This window comes from Peromyscus maniculatus, chromosome 1 (genome assembly GCF_049852395.1).
Source record: "Peromyscus maniculatus bairdii isolate BWxNUB_F1_BW_parent chromosome 1, HU_Pman_BW_mat_3.1, whole genome shotgun sequence".
Lineage (NCBI taxonomy): Eukaryota > Metazoa > Chordata > Mammalia > Rodentia > Cricetidae > Peromyscus > Peromyscus maniculatus.
This window is the reverse complement of record NC_134852.1, coordinates 149,443,920-149,458,334: the sequence shown is the minus strand read 5'-3', so window position 1 is coordinate 149,458,334 and position 14,415 is coordinate 149,443,920. Positions and strand designations below refer to the sequence as shown.

General features: G+C 47.8%; 1 protein-coding gene and 1 pseudogene across 18 annotated transcripts in view; one reads left to right on the top strand and one right to left on the bottom strand.

Moving 5' to 3' along the window:
- Positions 1-14,415, bottom strand: part of Jakmip3 (Janus kinase and microtubule interacting protein 3) — a 132,925-nt gene that overhangs the window by 117,080 nt on the left and 1,430 nt on the right. The gene's annotated exons all lie outside the window — the stretch shown is intronic.
- Positions 11,894-12,253, top strand: LOC102911515 (small ribosomal subunit protein eS27 pseudogene; annotated as a pseudogene).

Below are 14,415 nucleotides of genomic sequence, written 5' to 3'. Positions count from 1 at the left end.
AGGTACCTGGCCCTTGGGCGGGGCCGCCAGGGACCCTTAAGACCTGAGATGTACATATATGTGGTCTCTTCTCTTTGATACCTCATGGTCTTGGATGCTGAGCTCTCCTGAGAACTGCAGTGGACCATGCCCCACCCCTTCAGGATTCTGCAACCAACTTCTTTATTTTGGTTGTGAGTTAATTCCCAAATAAATTCTCCTTTGACCATCAAATAGACTCTGTGGATTTATGCCATTATATGTTGTCTGGCATCTTGTAGGAAGCATGTAGAATGGAGCTTTGCCAGTCACACCTGTGGGCCATGGGTGGGGCAGAAATCCTGTAATTCAGATGCCTGCCTTCAAGAGCAGTTCACAGAACAAGTCTATTACCTCTCTGAACCAGGTCCACAACCTCCTGCCATAATACATATGGAGCAGATCGCAGATGCAAACAGGACCCAGTGCAGAAGAGCAGCATGTGTGCATATTAATCTGACACCAAGGGACCCAAAGCGGAACTTGGGCATACCAAAGCTAGAAGGCACCAAGGGCATAGGTGACAGGGGAATCCATACAAGAGCATGTGCCATGAGCCCTGCTCACCTGGGACACCTGGCAGCCCAAACAGCAGCAGCAGGCAGAGTCTAGTCTGGGGCTTTATGTGTTAAATCTAAGGAAGAACTGCTTTGTTCTTTCAAAGCTTTTATGGCCCACTTGCCGTGACTGTGAGGACGGAGTGTGCAGGCAATGCAAGGCGGGCAGTTTCTATGCCTTTATACTCAGGAGCACACCTAAAGGCTTTCTGAGAATTCGCTTAAGTCCATGGCAGGGGCAGGAAGAGTCACACCTTCCACGACCTCCTAAAGAGCCTGGTGCCCCTTCTCCAGATGTGAGACCCATCCTGTGGGACGTCCCTCAATGCCAAGGCTTTTGTACATGTACATTTCAAAGGCTTTTATCTGCCTCCTGGACAACAGTTAAGTAGCAGGAGTTGTTAGGGATGCGCCATAGCTACCATTTCCAGACACCTGGCTCTCGGCACCTTCCTTATCCAAGCCTCACAGGCCGAGCTAGGGAAAAGATCAAGATTTTGGAAAGGCGGAATGCAACAAGGAAAGAGGATGTGCCCAAAGCACACTACCCACTGGAAATAAGGCAGGCTGTGCCCAGATGTTAGACTATAGGGCCAGAATTTGAGCCGTGAGCACTGTGGTGGCTTGAAGGAGTTCCCCAAAGACCCAGTTTGAAAGTCTGGAAAGTGGTAGGACCTTTAAGAGGTAGGTTCTAGTGGAGGATGTGAGGTTAGAGGGTGTGCTTTGAAGGGGACACTGGGACTGCAGAGCCTTCCTGACCACCATTAGATGAGCAGCCTCCCGTGCCTTGACATGCAGTGCCATCTCATCTACGGTGTGCAGTGCCATCTCATCTACGATGTGCAGTGCCATCTCATCTACGATGTGCAGTGCCATTTCATCTATGCTGTGCAGTGCCATCTCATTTATGATGCACAGTGCCATCTCATCTACGATGTGCAGTGCCATCTCATCTATGCTGTGCAGTGCCATCTCATCTACGCTGTGCAGTGCCATCTCATCTATGCTGTGCAGTGCCATCTCATCTATGCTGTGCAGTGCCATCTCATCTATGGTGTGCAGTGCCATCTCATCTATGCTGTGCAGTGCCATCTCATCTATGCTGTGCAGTGTCATCTCATCTATGCTGTGCAGTGTCATCTCATCTATGACACGCAGTGCCATCTCATCTATGCTGTGCAGTGCCATCTTATCTATGCTGTGCAGTGCCATCTCATCTACGCTGTGCAGTGCCATCTCATCTATGGTGTGCAGTGCCATCTCATCTATGCTGCGCAGTGCCATCTCATCTATGCTGTGCAGTGCCATCTCATCTACGCTGTGCAGTGCCATCTCATCTATGCTGTGCAGTGCCATCTCATCTACGCTGTGCAGTGCCATCTCATCTACGCTGTGCAGTGCCATCTCATCTATGCTGTGCAGTGCCATCTCATCTATGCTGTGCAGTGCCATCTCATCTATGACGTGCAATGCCATCAAAGGCCCAGTGATCCTGGAGGTTGGTCATGGCCTCTACCATCATTACAAAGTAAACCTTTCTTCTTTGTAAGCTGAATATCATAGGAACAGAAAAGTCACCCAAACACTCACATGTAATAACAAGTTGTAGCCAATGCTGGTAAACGTAGACAGATAGACAGACAAGGACAGCATAGTGCCCAGGTAGACCAGGGTCAACAACACTTTGAAAATTAATTTAAAATGACATTGTTCCTTGTCAAATTCCAGTGTATAGGTGGGGCTGAAATTTCTCCTCAGAGTCTTTGAACCAGATGAGGAAATTGGGGTTTGAGACCCACAGTTCTCATGGGGAGAATGCTAATTTATTAGTATGAAGGCACACAAACTTTGGTGTGACAGGAGTCAAAACCAGGACACCAGTGCTAAGCTCCTGCTGACAATGTTCTCAAGTTCAAACAAAAGGTTTAATTTAAGATGTCAGAAAGAAAGAAACAGGAAGGTCAGTCAGGCACATGACACACAAGCCAGCATTAACTAAAGCTGAGACTGGAGGCAACTTACACACCCAGATCCTGCCACAGGTTCTGCTGCCATGTGGACCATGACAGTGCTTTGCCACAATGTCTCTTTCCTCCTTTGGTTCCATTGCCGTCACCTGGCATAGCTGACTGGCATCCCAGTATCCATGACAAATGCCCTCTAGTGCTGGGGGAGAAAGGTTGTGTTTTAATTAACTCACATCATTTCTCCAATGCTGCTGATGTTCTGCACACAAGGCACCAAAGTACAACTTGGTGTGTGCTCCTCACATCACTAGAGGGCATTTGTCATGGATACTGGGACAGCCCACTTCACACCTGCTCCAGCCTCTCTGAGGCCCTCTGTGAGGACTCTGAGAAGAGTCTAGAGTCCTTTGGTGGTGAACTAACTTCTCTACCTACCAAGAACCAAAGGACTCTTGTGGAAATAGCTCGCTGCCCACTTCCCAAACAAGAGCCCAACTTTCACAGCCATTGAAAGGCTCCTGAAGCAACAGAAGGGACAGCAAGAGTGCCAGTTGTCAGTCCTAGAACAGTTGGCTGGGAGGCAGGGATAGAAGGATCCCAAGACTTGCTGGCCAGCCAGCCTAGTAAAATCAGTGAGCTCCAGATTTCTTGAGAGACCCTGCTTCCAAAAATAAGATAAAGATGGACTTCAGAAGACATTAATATCAACCTCTGAGCTACACACACACACACACAAACACACACACATAACCACATATGCACACACACATATAACCACATATACACACACACACACACACAAACACACATACACACCTATCCTATGGCCCAACAATTCTACTCTGAGGAATTGCCCCAGAAATACTAAAGTGTCCACAGACTTGTACAAGAATGGTCATCCTGGAAGGTCATGCATGATTGGACTAACCAACTCCCTAAACCATACAAATAACTCCACAGCCTTAAGAAGTCTTCACAAATCTATACTTAAAGACAGAAAACACCAAAGCTGCCGAGCAAATGTGAGTGGAAAAGAAAAGGAACAGACCCCAGTCTGCATCGCTCCTGCTGTTCACCCACTCCAGCCTCAGGCCCTTATGGGAAGCAAAGGCAGGCCTGGAAAACTCACAAACACAGACGGGGAAGGAAGGCGTGCACAGCCCAGGCAAGGGAGAGCCACCAGCTTCAGGACACTGGGCAGTGAGAGCCACCAGCTAGAGGACACTGGGCAGTTGCTGGCCAGGTCATAGCAGGGATCTCAAAGAACTCAAAATGCCACCTCCTGGGAAAAGAGCAGACATGTGACTTAAAGAGAGGTTAAGGGTAGGGACGAGGATGTAGTTCCACAGCAGAGGGCTTGCCTAGACTGTTTGAAGCCCAGGTTCAATACTCAGAGCCACCCATAAAAATCTAAGGTCTAGGATCGTATCTCATTGCTTCAGCTCTTGCCTAACGAAGCAAGGACAACTGGGCACAGTGTACACACTTGGAATCCTAGCCTGAGATGGCTGAGGTCAGAGAACAGGCCAGCTCCAAGCCAGTCTGGGCTACACAGAGGGAAGGGTGGGGGTGGGGGATGATGGAGGAAAGGAGGGAGAAAAGGAGAAAGAGAAAGCTGTCATTGGGATGCCTGGATTCTAGCAACCTGACTCAGTGTGCCCTCAGAGCAATCCTATACAGAAAAGCCAAGTCCATGGAGAGAACTGGAGAGACTGAGAAACGAGACTTCACACAAGGAAAACTGAACAAGGAACCAGCATTCTGGAGGTGGAGGCAGGATGATCAGTAGTTCAAGGCCAGCCTCATCTACACAGTGAGTTCAAAGCCAACTTGGACTATAGGATATCCTGTCATGAGGGTGTAAAACAAGAAAAACGGCAAAGCCAAAATTGACAGAAAAAAAAGAAAGAATTATTGAAATGACTAGAAGAAAAAATACCTCTTTTTTTGTTTGTTTGTTTGTTTGTTTTGAGACAGGGTTTCTCTGTGTAGGTCTGGCTGTCCTAGAACTCACTCCATAGACCAGGCTGGCCCTAGACTCACAGAAATCCAACTGCCTCTACCTCCCAAGTGCAGAGATAAGAAAAAAAAATCTTAAAAATGAGAAATTCATATTAAGATGCTCAAGGGAGAAGAGACTCAAATGAAAATTTAATAAGAGACACTGATGATCAGTAAGGCAGGAAATCCAAAAAAATAAAATGACACAGAGAAAACATTAAAAGGGCCTGGCGTGGTGGCGTATGCTTTTAATTCCAGCACCCAGGAGGCAGAGGCAGGTGGATCTCAAAGTCTGAGGCCAGCCTGGTCTACAGAGCTCACGTATTTAATCTTCAGCCACTTCAGCCACTGAATAGACTATGTAGAACCCATAATGAGTTCAAGGCCAGTGTGGGCTACACAGTGAATTCCAAGCCAGCCTGGGCTACAGTGTAAGGAAAGAGGAGGGGAGGAGAGGAGAAGAGAGGAAAGGAGAAGGGAAGGGAGGACAGAGGAGGGGAGAGGAGAGGGGAGAGGAGGGGAGGGGAGGAGGGGAGGGAAGGAGAGGGGAGGAGGGGAGAGGAGAGGGGAGGGGAGAGGGGAGGGGAGGAGGGGAGGGGAGGGGAGGGGAGGCAAAGGCAGATATACAAATGGCTAGAGACCACTTAAAACTATAACCAGAACTGGAGAATGTCTCAGCTGTTAAGAGCACTGGCTGCTCTTCCAGGGACATGTGTTACTACAGCACCCACATGGAGGTTCAAACCTTCTGTAACTCCAGTTCCAGGGGATCCAAAGCCCTCTTCTGGCCCTCTTGGACACTGTGCACACACACTGCACTGGCACATACACAGTCAAAAATGCTCATGCACATAAAAATAAATAAATAAATAAAATTTAAAGCTATAACAAGGAAGCTTCCCATATAGATTAAAAAACAACAACAACTTGAATTTCAAAGGGCTCACCAGGCCCCTAGAAAACTAAATCCAGTTTATTGACTTCAGCACATATCTAGTAAAACTACGAGACATCAAAGCTAAAGACAAATCTCCACGGCTTTCAGGCACAAAGATCAATTAAGTTCCAGAAGCAAGAGCAAACAGGCATCAAGCTCCGGATGCAGAGCTAGGTGCAATCAGTGCACTCATGTCATCCCAGCTCTGCAGGAGGCCCAAGGCCAGCCTGGGCTGCAGAGTGAGAGCCTCTCCCCTGACCCAGGCTTGTGGAGAGCTTGCAGGGGCCTCCCTGTCTCTGAAAGCTGAAGCTAGAGACATTTATAGAGCTAAGTAAAGGCTGTGATCCCTGGAAGTTAGCCTTGGCATAAAGCAACTACCAGAGTCCTCTGCTGATTGAAATAAGTTCATCCCCAAGGAGTAGGAGCCACCTGTCCTCACCACAAAACTCCACTTAGTGGGTGTAAATGGGAAGAAGGGACTTGCAGCCTTGGGGGCGCCCCACCAGAGCCCACAAGGTGCAAGTGTGCAGTTTTGGAGTCAGAAGCAGGAAATGACCGCACAGGCTCCACATGCCATTTCCTGATGACAACAGGCAAGGGAAAGCTGCCACCTTACAGAGCACCTCACACAGGGCAGGAGCATTGGTCCTGGGAACTACAGGATGTCCAACACGTTGGGCCCAATGTCCCTGCTGAGGTGTTCTTGTCCCAGATCACCTCCTCCTTCTGATCATGACACATCAGATAAACTCAAGTGACAAACAGCATCTCCAAATACACCAGTGGCCTCCCCAGCCTCCAGGTCATGGAAAACAGGAAGGCTGAGCCAGAGCACATACCACTGGTACAACCTGAGGACCAAGGATGGGACTCTGAGACAGAGAATAAGGATAGGTTGATAGTCCATTTTTCACTTTTTTGTAAAACAAAGCCTCACTGTGTAGCCCTGACTGGAACTTATTAGGTAGACCAGGCTGACCTCAGACTCACAGAAATCCCCCTGCCTCTGCCTCCTGAGTGCTAGGATTAAAGGGGAAGAAGAGGTGTAAAGGGAGAGAAAGTAGGGAGAGGAAATGGTAACAGGGTAAGGGTGACATGAAATCAGGGGGAGGGGGAGAGGGGAGTGGAGGGGCAGGGGGAAGAGGGAGGAAAAGTGGGGAGGAAGGGACCAGCAAAAGGAAGAGGGGACAGAGGCGGGAAGCTGGGGAGGGATAAATGAGAATAAAACATGGTATCTGTGTCCGGAATGACATAGTGAAACCCATTTCTTTGTATGCTAACCAAAACTTAATTATAATTTTAACATATGTATGAAGGCACCCTGGTATAACTCATTACTTTGTATGCTCATCTAAAACATTTAATTGGACAATAAATAATTAGGACCAGCAAGATGACTCAGTGGGTGAAGGCATCTGCTGCCAATCTGATGCCTGAAGTTCAATGACGGGAACCCACGTGATGGAAGGAGAGAACTGACTCCTGCAAATTGTCCTTCCACCTACACACATGCACACGTGCATGCACACACACACATACACACACACACACACACACACACACACACACACACACACACACAAACGCACACATCAATTAAAAAAAAAACAAACTCAAACAGAATTGGGCAAAAATAAAACTTTGCCCCTTAATCCCAGCACTCAGGAGGCAGAGGCAGGCAGATCTCCATGAGTTCAAGGCCAGCCTGGCCTACAGAGTGAGATCCAAGACAGGCTTCAAAGATACAGAGAAACCCTGTCTTGAAAAACCAAAATAAAATAAAATAAAACTTTGCTTTTTAGAAAAAGAATATCAAACCAGGTATAGCGGTGCACGCCTTTAATCCCAGCACTCAGGAGGCAGAGGAAGGGGAGTCTCTGTGAGTTTGAGGCCAGCCTGGTCTACAGAGTGAGATCCAGGACAGCCAGGGCAAAAGAGGAGGAGGAGAAAAGAGAAGGAGTATCAGGAATGCACTTTTTTACTTTTTTATGGGGGCCCCAGACTGGCAGGTGAACGGAGGAAAGAGAGATGTAACCAGACACCGGAACACTACTCAGCAACGATGAAAGAATTATTGCCGCGGATGAAAGTGGGTCAACCCAGACACACAGCACTCATGGAAGAGCCCAGACACAAAGGCACAGCCAGGTGGGCCTGTTCCTGTGAAGAGCAAGAGCTGAGCTAATGTGCCAAGGAAAAATAGCTACCTCTTCCTGTCCGGGCAACAGGGCTGGGGGGGGGGGGGGCTCTTGGCATGGGGGAATTCTCCTGTGTGTGCCAGGGCTGGATATGTGTCCTCATATCTGTGCAACCCCAGGAGAAAAGGTGCTTACCACCAAGAGATGCCACTGTGTAAATTTATCCCCCCCCCCAAAAAAAATCTAAACATAAAGCTTAGTTTAGTAAAGCACTATAAACGAATGCCTTAATTTTCCATCTATTTTGCCCACTGCACTGCAGGCTCCTCTAACAGTTGGAAGATATGGGGGATCTGTACTCCACCGGTAGCCTTCCTTAACTGCACCCAGGAAGTAGGGAAGAGAGTCAAGCATGGGTCTTCTCAAAAAAGCTTAAAATCTACTGGGAGAAGCAGATGGGTTCCCCCCAAAGACGTCAAGAGGAAGACAGACACCAGCATAGAGATGGCAGCAAGTACAGGAGTGGATGCTTGCTGTCAATAACCACCACAGACATGCCAATCAAAACCACAGTGAGACGCCACCTCGCAGCCGCAGGATGGTGAGTGCCCACAGCATGAAGAAAAAGCAAGTGCTGTGCAGAAACTGTGACCTTTTATACCACTGGTGGGAATGGAAACTGAGGCTGGCACCGTGGAAACAGCACAGCAGCACCTCAAAGAGATTGTGATATAATCCGGAGCTCCACTCTGGGTGGAGGCAGTGCTTTGTGGGTTTTTTTTTTTTAATTTTTTGTTTTTGTTGTTTTGGGGTTTTTGTTTGTTTTGTTTGTTTTGTTTTGTTTGGAAAGGGTCTCACCCAGGGGGTGGGGATGCCCAACTTTAATTCCAGTACTTAGGAGGCAAAGGCAAGTGGATCTCTGAATTTGAGGCCAGCCTGGTCTACAAAGTAAGTTCCAGGACACCCAGGGGTACACAGAGAGAACTTGTCTTAAAAAACAAAACAAAAACAAAACAAACAAACAAAAAGAAGGTCTCAGGGATAAGCACAGCACACCGCTTTAATCCAGCACTTGGGAAGCAGAGGCAGGTTGATCTCTGTGAGCTTGAGGTCAACCAGGGCTACATAGTGATACCCTATTTCAAAATAAATAAATAAAGAGTGGCTCTGGCATCCACACAGCTATGTTCATAGTGGACTCTGGATATAGACAGTATAAAAACAACCTCAGTTATGTATAAAAACAACCTCAGTTATTCCCACAGCCATGTCCACAGAGGCACTGTACACAAGGTAAAAATGTGGACAACACACACATACACTGAAGGATAAATGCAAACAGCTAATGGTCCTTCCCAGCCTTAAGAAGGAAGGAAAGAAGGCGACATGGCTTCTCAGTTAAGAGTACTTGTTGCTCTTCCAAAGGATACTAGTTCAAATCCCAGCACCCATGTCAGGCAGCTAACCACTGCCTGCAACTCCAGCTCCAGGGTACCGGATGCCATCCCTCTTCTAGCCTGTTGACACCAGAGACATGCACACATGAATTTAAAAAAAAAATCAATTAAAAAGAAGAGGACAGAAGGGGATGCCAGCACACTTAGCATAACAGATGAACATCACCGTGCAGCATGGGTGAGACTTGAAGAAATGATGCTTGGTGAGATAAGCCAGTCACAACTGAAGATCCACATTGTGATTTCACTTCTGATGTCCCCAGAACAGTCAGATCGGAAACAGGGACAGAGGAGTTACATGAAGAGTTGGCATCTAAGGGGGATGAAGTTTCAGAGGTTTTAAAAACCTTTTTATTACTTTTGGATTTATATGTCTGTGTGTCTACATGTGCAGGTTTCTACAGAAGCCAGAAGAGTGTGTCAGATCTCCTGGAGCTGGAGTTACAGGCACTCATGAGATGCCCAACATGGGTGCCGGGAACTGTACTCAGGTCCTCTTGAGAGAGAAGAGGCTTATTCTGTCAGAGGTAGCCAGCTTGCCAAGGGTCAGTATCCCACAAGTCTCCCCCATCTTTAATCTCTCCCACCGGTTAAAGTTGCTGTTTACACAAAGGCCCCTGTGGACAGTCAGCACCTGCCTTAAAGACCCAGGGTTCCTCCCACCCTGGTGTGCTTACTAGCCTATTTGAATCATGGCACACCCTTCTATCAAAAATAAATAGATTTTTTATTAAAAAATTCCTTTGTGTGACACCAAGATTATTCTTTGTTTCTAACACTTGGAAGAGCAGAAAGGGCTCTTAACTGTTGAGCTGTTCCCCCAGCCCCTAAAGTTTCAGTTTTGCAAGATGAGAACAGAGCTGGAGGTGATGGCCATGGTGGTTTTGCAAAAATATACATGTACTTAATGCCACAGAACCATGCACTGCTCAAGAGAAGAGGTCTGGGTGTCCAATTTTATAATGTGTATATTTTGCCACAGTTAAAACACACACAGCCTACAAAGTCCCCCCATCCCTCTTTAAGCCTATCATGTAATGGAATCCCTAGGGACAGTGGGAGATAGCACCTTTCTCTGGTACCTCCAGAAAGGCCTCCACTGGGTAGCCCTACCTGGCCTGTCTCCACCCTGAGATAGAGTCAGGGTTCATGCTGGGCAGGTACACAGAAGGAGAAGATCTTGAATCTCAGTTCCTGGCTTACTTCCAAAACAATCTTCTCCTCCCGAGATTTTAATTAAAATACTATGGGGGTAGGGGGATGGCAGAAGATCATTCGCCTTAGAGCCCAGGGAAGAGCACACAGGCTCCCAAGTCCTGGCTCCAGAAGGTTCCTCTCTCTGGAATTTCAACCGAGCTGGTGGTGGCTGGAAGGTCCCCTAACTCAGGCTTCCTGGTGATTCTTTGACATTTCATTCTGAACTGCTGAGGACACAGGCTTCTCCAATGCTCACTGGAAGTGGCAAAAACCACACACCTGCCAACCTCCTGTCAAAGGTGAGCACTGGGGCAGCACAATCCTGCTCTGTGTGTCTCCACCCTAAAAGACACCAGCCTAGAACCTAGGATGGCCTGGGTGTAGCAGGAGCATGTGTGTGTAACAAAACTGGATACAATACAAAGGCCGTAAAACATCAGCAGAGGGGCAACAGCCAATTTAGAAAGCAAGCTGTTGCTGGGCAGTGGTGGCGCACGCCTTTAATCCCAGCCCTCGGGAGGCAGAGGCAGGCGGATCTCTGTGAGTTCCAGGCCAGCCTGGTCTACAGAGTTAGTTCCAAGAAAAGCACAAAGCTACACAGAGAAACCCTGTCTCAAAAAACAAAAAAAAAAAAAGAAAAAGAAAAGAAAAAAGAAAGAAAGAAAGAAAGAAAGAAAGAAAGAAAGAAAGAAAGAAAGAAAGAAAGAAAGAAAGAAAGAAAGAAAGAAAGAAAGAAGACAGTCAAATAGTTAGGTGTGTTGTTGTACACCTATAATCCCCACACCCAAGAGGCTAGGACAGGAGATTTGCCATAAGTTTGAAGCCAAGCTGGGCTACCTTGCCAGTTCAACCCAAGCCAGCCTAGGTTACACAACAAGACACTGCCTCAAAACAACAAAAGAAAAAAAGAAATAAAAAAGGAAAAGTAGGGAAAAAAAAGAGGTCTGAGAGATAGTTCAATAGGTCTTAAACACTCTATGAAAGTACAAAAACCTTTTCCACATGGAAAAGTCAGGTGTGGGTCCTGTGTCTGTGATCCTAGTGCCTCTACTGTGAGATGGGAGATGGAGACAGAAGAATCCAGAGGCTCTGGAGACAACTAGCCTAACATGTGCAGTGGCAAAGAACAAGAGACCCTGTCTCAAGACAGAAGTTGAGGATCAATGTTTACTTCTAACCTCCATATATATGTGATATGATGTGTGCACCCATCGTGACTGTGCATGTGTGCACACACACACATACACACAACTTTGGGCTATAGAGCAGGCTCAGTGGTTAAGAATACTTGTTGCACCTGGGTTTGATTCCCAGAAAAGAAGAAAGAATGGGAGAGAGAAAGAAAGCAAATAAGCCAGTAGGAAGGGATGTTTCATGGTATTGTTTGGTGCCGACTCAAGTGGATTTCCGGGTCCACTACTTATGTCTGCTCTCTGAAGGGTGATTGGGATGGCCAGTTTTTCTGCGACATGGAATCTGCATGGAATCAGAGCTGCAGAGGAATCCATAGCATGAATGCATAGCTGTAAGGCCAGCAAGGCTCCAGTGGTAAAAATGCTCCATGCTGGACCTGCCCTCTGATTCTCCAGTCCCAGTAGGGACAAGAAACACTAGGTGCCTTTCCGGCGGTGACGACCTCCCTACGAGAACATGCCTCTTGCAAAGGATCTCCTTCATCCCTCTCCAGAAGAGGAAAAGAGGAAACACAAGAAAAAGCGCCTGGTGCAGAGCCCCAATTCCTACTTTATGGACATGAAACGCCCAGGATGCTATAAAATCACCACGGTCTTTAGCCATGCACAAACGGTAGTCTTGTGTGTTGGCTGCTCCACTGTCCTCTGTCAGCCCACAGGCGGAAAAGCAAGACTGACAGAAGGATGCTCCTTCAGGAGGAAGCAGCACTGAAAAGCACCTGATTCAAGATGAGTGGGAACCATCCCAATAAACACATTTTGGATTAAAAAAAAAAAGAAAAAAGAAAAAGAAACACTAGGTAATCCAAGCTGGCTTACTACACAGGGCAGTGAAGAATGAGATGCACAACATGAAAAGGGTGCCAGGGCCTCAGCAGGGCAGACCAGGTTTCCTAAAAGGTGACAATCCGTGTGGACACCATAATAGACCTTGCCCTTGAGTTCCACCTACTGCCAGGGACAGTTTAAGCCCCTCTGCATCTCAGCTGTTCCCTTTACTGTGCCAGCCATACCAGGCAAAGACTTCTGTTCAAGTCTCTCTATTCCTAGACAGCCATCAACCATTGAGTATACCTACAGGGTTTGAGGAGACCTGGTGGATAGAGTAGCCTTGCTGGCCTAGAACAGCCAGTGTGGGCTGCACCCTAACCAAGCCTCCTATATTCTTAACACTCAAAGGAAACACCCAACCGGGCTGTGAACACTGCTAGCAGCATGCTCTTCCCAGCTCCAGGCTGTGGCACCTGTCCCCAAGCTGGGACAGCAGCTCAGGGAACACAGCCCTTGGTGCTGTCCTCTTCCCCAGGACCATTCCTCGCTCCCACACACAACCACACCAGGACAAGGCAAGCCCAGTGGAGCACACATAGCCCTCCTGAGGCCACTTCCCTCCCAGCCAACTCCCGACTCCCTAAAACACGCTCATGATATTGTAGTGACCCATAGCAAACCCATTCACATAAAGTGGGCTAAGAGCACTCATCAAGAAGGGACTGAGCCGAGCAAGCGGTGGTGGTGCATGTCTTTAATCCCAGCACTCGGGAGGCAGAGCCAGGTGGATCTCTGTGAGTTCGAGGCCAGCCTGGGCTACCAACTGATTTCCAGGAAAGGAGCAAACTACACAGAGAAACCCTGTCTCGAAAAACCAAAAAAAAAAAGGGGGGGGTTGAAAACTGTGGGGTACACATAGTGAGATATTGGTTTTGACAAAGAAGGATTTGCACCATGCACAGTAGCATGGCTGAACATGCTGCGTAAGGATATCGTGGAAAGTCAAGCAAGCCAATCACAGGCAGGAAAGGGACACATGGCTCCACTTGTGAGGTATCCACCACGGTCAAGCCAGACATTCATAAGATTGCAATGGTGGGCGGTGGGAGCAGACACACGCTCCAGATATCTACTATAGGACACTGCTCACAGCTGATAATTGGCCATGCTTGACACTAGGCGTGTTATGAACTCTATGTGTGGCTTTTCTCATCACTGCCACCTAATACTAGGTCAAGGGGAACTTAGAGGAGGAGTGGGGTTTTTTTGTAGTTCAGTTTCACAGCAGGGGGCTCGGCGGCTGGGGCTCTGGAGACAAGATGTTCACACATGAGCCCGTGGGAGACATTTCACACCGAAACCATTATGCTTAGAATCTGTTAGGAGGATAGACATCCTGAAAAGTGCTCTCACCTGCCATAATAAAGCCAAAAATAGAAGGGAGGTGGGGAAAGAGCCCATCTGGATGTTCTGACGGAGAAGGCCACGCTGCTCTCACTAGAGACCTAGGCAAGCGGATGGTGAAGGATTCACGTGCAATCCCCGCCCTAAGAGAATCAGGACGATGCCTGCACCACTGCTTATGACAGGGATCCTCTTTCTTGTCTTTCCGTTTCTCGTAATAACAACTTTTTATTGAACTCAGTATTGAGACAAGGTCATGTTCTGTAGCCCAGGTTGGTGGAGAACACACTCTGTAGCCCAGCCCCAACTCAAAGCAATCTCCTGCCTCAGCCTCCAAAGTACTGGGATTACAGGTATGAGCCACCACGCCCAGCAATATTTTTTTAAATTATGATAACATTTTCCATTCTACTGGACTGTGAAATTACAATGAACACAAACTTCGGTACCCAAACTCCAGACCTGCTATCAGCTGCCATTGTGGGTGGCAGATTCTTCCAGTGTGAGAAATGAGAGAGGCAAGGAAGCAAGGCCCCCTAGTGAGAGGTTCCTTGGGCCAGCAGGACTCAGCCTACATCCATCTTTTCCTCTCCAAATCACAAGTGTACTTACCTAGTATGTGAACTAGCTGTGATGGCTCGCACATGGCTGACTCTTGTAAACTAGGATCAGACCAGTTTGTACGGCACTTCCTTACAGCCACGGAACCTGGCTCTGCCAGGGCAGCCCCTGGCAGGGGGACACAGGTTCACAGACACAGAAACCACATGGAACC